Source organism: Rosa chinensis, chromosome 2 (genome assembly GCF_002994745.2).
Source record: "Rosa chinensis cultivar Old Blush chromosome 2, RchiOBHm-V2, whole genome shotgun sequence".
Taxonomy (NCBI): domain Eukaryota; kingdom Viridiplantae; phylum Streptophyta; class Magnoliopsida; order Rosales; family Rosaceae; genus Rosa; species Rosa chinensis.
Genome location: NC_037089.1, coordinates 86,048,020 through 86,059,155, shown reverse-complemented (window position 1 = coordinate 86,059,155; position 11,136 = coordinate 86,048,020).

The window sequence follows — 11,136 nt, the reverse complement described above, 5'->3', positions numbered from 1 at the left end:
TTCCTCTCAATTTACAACCTACAATTAAAATTCGTGTTCAATAATATAAATAATATTTAAACTAAGTTTTAAACAATTTATATACAACAAATATATTTACAATAAATGATACAATTTAGCAAGTGATTTTTCAATCCCCGGCAACGGCGCCAAAAATTGATGCGCTTTTGGCAAGCGCGCAATTTTTAACCCTAAAATATCGTTAGTAGTATAAGCAAGTAGGGATCGTTCTATTCCGGGGATTGAGGGTACACTTGTAATTGTGAAACAAATAAAGAAAAGTATTATTTACAAAAATAAAATAAAGAATATAAATATATACAATTGTATAAACAAATAAAGAATTAAAATAATAAAGTACGTATTATTTACAAAAATAAAATAAAGAATAAATATATACAAGTAAACACAAATAAGGGGGGATTAGGATTCTTAAAATTAAAATTAAAATAAATAAAATAAAGAAAACGTAAAAACATATATACAAGGGTGGAACGCAAGGAACAAAGATCAAAATCAATTCCATGTAATCAAATTCGATTCAAACCCTATAATTGTTCTTCCAAGTCATGAGAGAGGAGTTGATCATGTGAAACATTCGAAAGCAAATGATTTCCCATATTTTACTTTTCAATGCTAATTAACCTAAGCGAAAGCACCTAGATTAATCCTATCAAACATGCAATCAAGCCCTAGAAAGCTAGTCAATCATGACATGTTCAACGCATTAGACATAGAGAAAGGCTATCAACTCAAGTGTACAACTTAGTTATGGAAAAGTCCACCTAATTGCAATCCTCTTCAATTAAATTCGATTCTTGTCCAGAACCTTTACTACTTTTGATTCAAGTTACACAAAACGAAAAGTCGATTTCATGTTCTTAAACCTAGCACCAATTACATGCAAATCCTATAAGTGTCGACCCAAATAAGATAAACATATAAAAGTTTTCTGTAAAGCAAATTTAATCGAACAAACTCACATAAGCAACTTAGAATCACAATTATAGAATTCGAAAACTTTATTTAAACATAGAAATTGGGCTTAAACTTTGCCCTAAACATTATTGTTAACTAGAAACAAGTTCATATGAATTCAAACAAGGAAACCAAAAAGGTTACAAGGAAAAGGAACGAATTACACCGTGAGTGGAGATGGAGATGGAGAGCTAGATGGTTGGATCTTGAATCTTGGAAGCAAGCCTTCAAGGTGGATGATGGAGGATGATGTCGCTCAAAGCAAGCGCACAATTTAACCCTGAAATATCGTTAGTAGTATAAGCAAATAGGGATCGTTCTATTCCGGGGATTGAGGGTACACATGTAATTGTGTAACAAATAAAGAAAAGTATTATTTACAAAAATAAAATAAAGAATAAATATATACAATTGAATAAACAAATAAAGAATTAAAATAATAAAGTATTATTTACAAAAATAAAGTAAAGAATAGAAATATATACAAGTAACAAAATAAAAAGGAAGGGGGGTTTAAGAATTATAGAATTGAAAATTAAGATAAAGAAAATATAAAAACACATGTACAAGAATGAAACATAAGAAACAAAGATTAAACCCAAGTTTATCATTGAATTCGAATTAACCCTACATTGTTCTTCCAAGTCATGTGAAAGGAGTTGATCATGTGAAACATTCGAAAGCAAACGATTTCCCATATTTTACTTTTCAATGCTAATTAATCTAAGCGAAAGCACCTAGATTAATCCTATTAAACATGCAATCAAACCCTAGAAAGCTAGTCAATCATGTCATGTTTAATGCATTACACATAGAGAAAGGCTATCAACTCAAGTGTACAACTTAGTATGAATAAGTTCACCTAATTGCAATCCTCTTCAATTGAATTCGATTTTTGTCCAAAACCTTTACTACTTTGATTCAAGTTTACACAAAACGAAAAGTCGATTTCATGTTCTTAAACCTAGCACCAATTACATGCAAATCCTATAAGTGTCGACCCAAATAAGATAAACATATAAAAGTTTTCTATCAAGCAAATTCAATCGAACAATCACACATAAGCAACTTTGGAATCACAACATAAGAATCGAAATTCTTTATTTAAACATAGAAGTTGGGTTTAAACTTTACCCTAAACATTATTGTTAACTAGAAACAAGTTCATATGAATTCAAACAAGGAAAACAAAAGATCATTACAAGGAAAAAGAATGAATTACACCGTGAGGGGAGATGGAGATGGAGAGCTAGATGGTTGGATCTTGAATCTTGGAAGCAAGCCTTCAAGGTGGATGATGGAGGATATGATCTTCACGGCTCCTTCTTCTTCTTCCTCTCCTTGCTTGAAAACGCAGAACTTTGCAACTAGAGAATGGAGAAGGAAAATGTAAAGGAAATGGAGAGACAAAGAAGATGGAATGGATGAAGGAATTGGTGACTAAGGAAAATGGAGAGGAAATGGTGAGACAAGGAGATGAAATGGATGAAGGAATGTGTTATGGATTCAGAAATTGGTGTTTATATAGGGAAGAAAAAGAAGAGTGAAATGATGAGTGGAAGAAAAATAATGAAAGTGGAGTATGAAAGTGATTTGTAAAATATGGAAAAGAAAGAGAAATGATAAAATGAAAGCAAAGCATGAAGGTGCAGCAACATGGAAGTGATGATGATCTATTAAAGAGATTGTAGAAAAAATATATCCAAGGAAAAAGAGAAAAGCATCTAGCTTTCTTCATGTGGGTGGGAAACATGAATATGTGGTGTTGAGCTGTTTTCAGGTCAGTTTCTTCCCCTTTATTCCTTCAATTATTTCTCCAACAAGACTTCATTATATGCCTTCGACTTCTTCATATGAAATGTTCCACTATGAGTGTAGATCATCCTGAAAAATTTTCAGAGCTTCAATCCATGTGGTTGGGCCGGAAATGCTGCTGGACCTCTTACAGGTCCAGTTTTCCGGTTTTGCTTCTGTAGAAAATTGGGCTGATTGTTTGAAGGCCTTCCACTCATATTTTTCTCTGGCACTCTTCATAAGAAATGATCATTTGGGTGTCTAGAATGGATCTGGAAGGTTTCAGCTCATTTGAAGTTCATTTGGTCAGGCGGCCGCTCCTTCTTCTTTGCTTGGCTTGGTTTCTCCTAGCCGGAGTAGGAATATGTGTAAAATTGATCTTTTAGTACATTTCCATTTTTCTCCATCATTTCCAGGTAATTATGGACCTAACGCTCATTTCACCTTCATTTACTCCAATGTACCTAAAAATAGAAATTGAATTAAAAATCGATTCAGTTAAGGAATTAACTAAGCAAAATGTGAGGAATTAACTATTAAAATATCACATTAAAATGCTCCTATCAAATTCCCCCACACTTAGCTTTTGCTAGTCCCTTAGCAAAACAAAACAAAACAAAAATCCAAAACAGAACAAAGACTTGACAAAAAGCAAGTAAATGACTCTATTGCTCCTAACTGTTGTCTCAGAGACTCCAAACTCATGGCTTTCACGTTAAACACTTAATCAAAATCACAAAGATAATTCCATGGTTAATAAACCTGTGACATTCATATGACTAAGCAAGATATGGAGAACTTAAGTTATACAGTGAATGATAGCATGTTTCGAACAAGTCCAATCCAAACTCACAGGGCATACTCTCGATTTTTCTCTCAGAAATGGCTATGCTTAAAAGCTTCACACTCAAGTATATGCAAGAGAACAAATTGTAAGGCAACAAACAGCTTGCATATTTCATCAATAAACACATTTTGTGAAGAATTTTTAAAGACCTCATGAAATGACTGAGTGCAAAAATGGACCTAAACCATAAGCTCGACTGCGTAACTGACTCCACTAACCAAAGACTGCCCATCTCAAGGATCAAGTCAGCACTTAAAACAGGTTGTAATGGGGCTAAGCTAGGGTTTTCGAAATGAAGATTAAGGATACAAAAAAAATCCTAAGGACCTAGCAGAGCATATAAGGACCACCTTATGTCATTATTTTTGTAGACCAAATATCATTGTTTTGGGCCAAACCTTCACTCTAACCAACATGGGAATGGACAAAGGCATAATTTTCAACTTTGAGCCTTCTACAAATTTGCAAGTCCAAAACCACACTTCAACATTTTCCCAAGAGTTTTCTTTTCAATTTTTCTTCTCTTTTGCCGCTTTTCTTTCTTTCTTTTTTTTTTTTTTTTTTTTCAAGGCAAAATTTTTTTTTTTCTTGGATTTTTCCCACCCCATACTTGTCTTTCATCGTCACCCCTACATACTATGTCATGCTCTACTAAGTCCTTAAGACCAGGGTAGAGATATCCTGTACTAAGCTCATGGTAGGGTAGTGAGGGTGATGAAACAAAGGTTTTCAACGTAGGCTCAAAGGGGTTCATTCTAAGGAGTCCCACGACGGGCACAATTGGGGACACATGCTTGTTTGGCTATGGTGGTTACCCTAATGCCTTCTATCCTATCCAGGATCAGTGCATATTATGGCATACAAGTTTTGACAGTCACAACAGCCGAGTTCTAGTACTCTCTAGTCCATTAAAATCTATGGCACATGATCATTGGATTTCCAAAGAATGATGAGGTTTTGCAAATACAGCCACGAAATTCTAGAATTATCAATAATCACTCGAAAAGAAAGTATTTTAGCACAAAAACTCACTTGGGTCAAATGAATCAGACTTAATCCTAGCATGCTTAATGAACCAAGTTACAATCCTATCTCAAATTTTCATACAAGCATCACAATGTCGATTAACCACAGAATTCAATTAAGTCCTATTTTGATTGTGAAAACCTTCAGCCATGAATTCGGAGACATGTTCATCCTAGACGTTAGGAGCATCCTAAGACTCAAACACACAAAAACACTCTAAAACCAACATTTTTTTTTTTTTTTACAATTTAATTTAATTTCAACACTTAGGTACGGGAACAGGGAGTCTCGATGTGCAATGGGACTGAAACAGCTACCCTTTTTCAAGACTATGTTTAATCCAATATACCTTAGTGTATCACAACATCAATTAAAAACACAATCCAACATCAACTATTTTTTTTTTAATTTTTTTTTTATATATACTAACTACTAAAAACACAATAAAGCAATAATCCTTCCCCCATACTTAATTCATGCATTGTCCTCAATGTATAAACAAATATAAATCATGCAAAGCATAAATCAAGCATAGAAGAGAAAGTTAACACAACGAAACCTAAAACAACTTAAAATTCATGAAAATAAAATAGAAGGAAGAGTTCAAGAAAGCAAATCTGCGTTTGATGGCTCCTCCACAGATACGGTTTAAATGGGTTGCCTCCCAAGCAGCGCTTAATGTTTAAAGTCTTTCAGCCTAGACTTGTACCTCCATTTACTCCTTTGGAGGAGCGGTATGCGGGCGAGTGGCAACCCTCTTGCTGGTTTCAGCCTTCGGAGGCGGGTCCTCATGTTGTGATGCAGTAGCGTCCTTGCGAGGAAACCCAGGAGGATAACTCTGCAAGTTATTGACTTCCTGAGCAAGCTTGTTTATTGCAGTGTGACAGCGGATCAAAGAGCAGTTCATCTCAGAGATGTAATCGATCATGCAATTGACTCTCCAATCTGTCACCATAATACCATCGCGGAGAGAGGAACGCAAATCATCAATTGAATCCGACAAGCTTTCCAGGGTGGCCATAGGCCGAGGAGCACGAGCAGCTGGTGAGGAAGAAGACTCTCCGGGATGCAGTCTGGGAGAGCGACGAGGCAGAGGAGGGGGACTGCGGGTACGCTCACGGATAGGACGATGGTCCCATGGACGAGTAAGCCCAGCTCTAGTGGCCGCTTGACGACCTTCTTCTTCCAAAGAGAGAACACGGCGTTGATTGACGCCCCTGCGAGGGGTTACCTTGGTTCGAGCCATGAGGAAGTAGAAGGAATTTGAAACTGCACGCTTAGACAAACCTTAGTAAAATCTGGAGGAGACAAAAAAGGATGTATATGTAAAGCACAAAATAGGGTAGAAATCTCAACAGGCACACGGTTTTAACAAAGCTTCTCCGGGAAGGAGAAGAGTTATGATAGTTCACGGCCCAAGAAACTCCCCCACGTGTAAATATTCCTTTCTTTTCCTGGATTTATGGCATGCTTTCGGCTATAGCTTGTCTGTCACGGATCCTCGAGATTCGTTTGATTCCCCCACGCGTCCTTTCTTTTCCTTGATTCACGGCAATTAAACCTGCTTTCTGCTGTAGCTTGTCTGTCACAGCTCCTCGAGATTCGTTTGGTTCCCCCACGTGTCTTCCACGCACCAACAGCTTTTCCGTGTTTTCGGGTGACTTTAATCCAACGCGTAGATTTAATCTCAGAGATCGTCCATCCAACGGTGGAGATCCGCTCACTCGTTCTATAAATAGGTGCATTATGAGGGAGCGACTATTCACTCCAAAAGAAAATTCTTCCGAGTTCCAGCCTTTCTCTCTCAACCCTTCAGCCTTTCTTTCGAAACTCAAATCCTTTCTTCATCAACATGGAACCACGAACTCTGCAACTAATGGAGCAACAGACCCAGCAACAAATCGAGGATGGAGGAAACAACCAAGCAGCCGGGACTAATAACCGGTGGGCTCCCACACCGCCTCAACTAAGAATCCTCAAGGGCCTTTACTATGATAAGGGTTTTAAGTATCCAACTCCAGAGCAGATTCAAGAGATCTGCCTTCATCTGAAACAGTATGGGCAGATCGAGGACAAAAACGTCTTCTTTTGGTTCCAGAACCTCAAGGCTCGTGAGAGGCAGAAGTTGAAGGAATTTCGGAACGTTCCGGTTGGTGGATCTCTCGATCTCAATTTTGGATCCACTAGTTCTACCGATGATGGTAGATCCATTGATCTAAACTTTGGGTCACGTGTCGGCTATGGTGTTGACGGATCGATCATGGAACAACGAGGAGGAGATCACCAGGAGATTGAAACCCTTCCACTATTCCCCATGCATGGTGAGGACATCTTTGGCAACATGAAGACTACTTCCGAGGGAGGTAGCGGCTATGGCGGTGACTCTCGCATTTCCCTTGAGCTCAGCCTCAACTCCTACGGAGATGCAGACATGGTTTAGTATAGAGTATTTTATTATTATTATTATTTTTTTATTATTTTTTTTTTGTAAATAGCTGAATTTAATAAGACTGAATGAATGCAGTTTTTTTTTTTATATATATATAAAGGACTCAAAAAATAAAAGACAAATATAAATATATATTGGACTCAAAATGAAAGACAAAAATATAAATCTCTTCCCCCACACTTAAATATTGCATTATCCTCAAATGTAATCAATTAAAAGCATGCAATGAAATAAGTAAGCATAGCTAGAAGACATTTACGAAAACAAATCCTAAATAAAAACAATAGAGAAAAATTGAAAAATAAAAAGAAATAGGGAAAGAGAAAGCAAATCTGATTAAATTCTGAATTGGGTTGCCTCCCAAGTAGCGCTTGTATTTTACGTCTTGCAGCCAGACGGTACCTACATTAAATAAAGTTAGTAACTATAATTAACAAAGAAATACAAAATAAAAACAAGTATAACTATTAATTACAAACTACAAGTATAATTAACAAGTATATTGTACATAAGACACAAGTTAAGTATACAAGTGAGTATAAAACGTGAAAAGTATTTTTACAAGTTTAAAGTGTGAGACAACAAAATAATTTACACGTATAGAGTATTCACAAGTATTTCTTTTATTATAAACATTATTGATATCGAATCAAATTCCAAGCGGTAAATCAAGTGGACGTGCGGCCCAAGTATAGTCGCCTAGACACAAACTCCCTTTCAAATCTTTTGGGCAACCTTACTGAAATGGCCAGGTGGGGGAGGGCGAACACGAGAGGAAAAATCCATTTTGGCATGAGCTACTCCCACATAGTGGTTTAGGCCCATTTGCAAGCACTTCTGGATTCAAAAACCCGTCATGAACGTTGTCCCCTTCCTAGACACCATTTCACATAGGCTTTCTTACTAAGATGAAAAAGTTCATAAGTGTGAAGACAGTTCAACAAGTGTTAATAAAGGCCGCCCTCAACCTTAAGGGACCTGAGCTAGGTACCAGTAAGGGGTTTAGGCCAATATTAACAAAAGAGACTTCACCTATTCCTCTCAATTAACAACCGACAATTAAAATTCGTGTTCAATAATATAAATAACATCCTAGTTAATTTAAACTAAGTTTTTATATACAACAAATATATACAATTGATAGGAGCATTTTAATGCGACGTTTTAACTGCATTTCCCTACATTTCTTACGTTATTTCCTTATTAAAATCCTGTTTAGGAAAGTTTCCATTCTTTGATTGGGAAAGTTCCTATTTGTAGAAAGTTTATATTTTTGTAGTTTCTATTTATCATTTTTAGTAAGTTGCCATTTTTCATTTTAGGAAAGTTTCTATTTTTCTTATTAGTTTCTCTTTTTAGGACCTCCAAGCAAGTGGAAAATCTTGAGGAGGAAAATCAAAGTTGCAACCAAGTGGAAAATCTTGAGGAGGAAAATCAAAGTTGCAACCAAGTGGAAAATCTTGAGGAGGAAAATCAATTCAAGTTGAACAAGTGATAAACAAGTGGGAAGATATTTTTTTTACAAATTTGTCTAACATATCTAGCCCTTCATTTATGTTCATCTCCACCCTCCATTCATCATTTTTTGGGCTATAAATACACTTCTCCTCTCACTCTCAAAATACACATTCCTTCATCCATCTCATCTTCTTTGTCTCTCCATTTCCTTTCCATTTTCCCAAACCAATTCCTTCATCCATCTCATCTTCTTTGTCTCTCCATTTCCTCTCCATTTTCCTTAGTTTTCATTTTCCCACCAATTCCTTCATCCATTCCATCTTCTTTGTCTCTCCATTTCCTTTCCATTTTCTCTCCATCCTCTAGTGCATTCAACATTTCAAGCAAGGCCAAGGGAGAAGAAGAATTGCCGTGAGCATCATCCTCCATCACCATCCTTGAAGCTTGCTTTCGAGATTCAAGAGACCACATCCTCAATTCGTTCATCTCATCTCCATCTCACGGTGTAATCCGATTCTCCTTTGTAACCTTTGCTTTGATTTCGTTGGTTTTGTTCTAGTTGACATATGTGTTTGAATGAATATTAATTTCTGGAATTTTATGATTAATTGAGAATTTTTAGATTCATATAATTGTGATTCTAAGTTGCTTATGTGAGTTTGTTCGATTAAATTTGCTTTACAGAAAACTTTTATATGTTTATCTTATTTGGGTCGACACTTATAGGATTTGCATGTAATTGGTGCTAGGTTTAAGAACATGAAATCGACTTTTCGTTTTGTGTAACTTGAATCAAAAGTAGTAAAGGTTCTGGACAAGAATCGAATTTAATTGAAGAGGATTGCAATTAGGTGGACTTTTCCATAACTAAGTTGTACACTTGAGTTGATAGCCTTTCTCTATGTCTAATGCATTAAACATGTCATGATTGACTAGCTTTCTAGGGCTTGATTGCATGTTTGATAGGATTAATCTAGGTGCTTTCGCTTAGGTTAATTAGCATTGAAAAGTAAAATATGGGAAATCATTTGCTTTCGAATGTTTCACATGATCAACTCCTCTCTCATGACTTAGATGAACAATATTAGGGTTTGAATCAATTTTAATCATATGTTTCGGTTTTTGATCTTTGTTCTCTCACTCTATTTTATTTTTATGTTTTTGCATTTTAATTATTTTGTTAACTTAGTTTTATTTTCGAAAATCCAAAAACAAAATCCCCCCTTATTTTTGTTCACTTGTATATATTTATTCTTTATTTTATTTTTGTAAATAATACTTTATTATTTTAATTCTTTATTTGTTTATAGAATTGTATATATTTATATTCTTTATTTTATTTCTATAAATAATACTTTTCTTTATTTGTTTCACAATTACAGGTGTACCCTCAATCCCCGGATAGAACGATCCCTATTTGCTTATACTACTAACGATGTTTTCAGGGTTAAATTGTGCGCTTGCTTTGAGCGCATCAACAATAAATGACACAATTTAGCAAGTGATTTTTCAATCCCCGGCAACGGCGCCAAAAATTGATGTCGCTCAAAGCAAGCGCACAATTTAACCCTGAAATATCGTTAGTAGTATAAGCAAATAGGGATCGTTCTATTCCGGGGATTGAGGGTACACATGTAATTGTGTAACAAATAAAGAAAAGTATTATTTACAAAAATAAAATAAAGAATAAATATATACAATTGAATAAACAAATAAAGAATTAAAATAATAAAGTATTATTTACAAAAATAAAGTAAAGAATAGAAATATATACAAGTAACAAAATAAAAAGGAAGGGGGGTTTAAGAATTATAGAATTGAAAATTAAGATAAAGAAAATATAAAAACACATGTACAAGAATGAAACATAAGAAACAAAGATTAAACCCAAGTTTATCATTGAATTCGAATTAACCCTACATTGTTCTTCCAAGTCATGTGAAAGGAGTTGATCATGTGAAACATTCGAAAGCAAACGATTTCCCATATTTTACTTTTCAATGCTAATTAATCTAAGCGAAAGCACCTAGATTAATCCTATTAAACATGCAATCAAACCCTAGAAAGCTAGTCAATCATGTCATGTTTAATGCATTACACATAGAGAAAGGCTATCAACTCAAGTGTACAACTTAGTATGAATAAGTTCACCTAATTGCAATCCTCTTCAATTGAATTCGATTTTTGTCCAAAACCTTTACTACTTTGATTCAAGTTTACACAAAACGAAAAGTCGATTTCATGTTCTTAAACCTAGCACCAATTACATGCAAATCCTATAAGTGTCGACCCAAATAAGATAAACATATAAAAGTTTTCTATCAAGCAAATTCAATCGAACAATCACACATAAGCAACTTTGGAATCACAACATAAGAATCGAAATTCTTTATTTAAACATAGAAGTTGGGTTTAAACTTTACCCTAAACATTATTGTTAACTAGAAACAAGTTCATATGAATTCAAACAAGGAAAACAAAAGATCATTACAAGGAAAAAGAATGAATTACACCGTGAGGGGAGATGGAGATGGAGAGCTAGATGGTTGGATCTTGAATCTTGGAAGCAAGCCTTCAAGGTGGA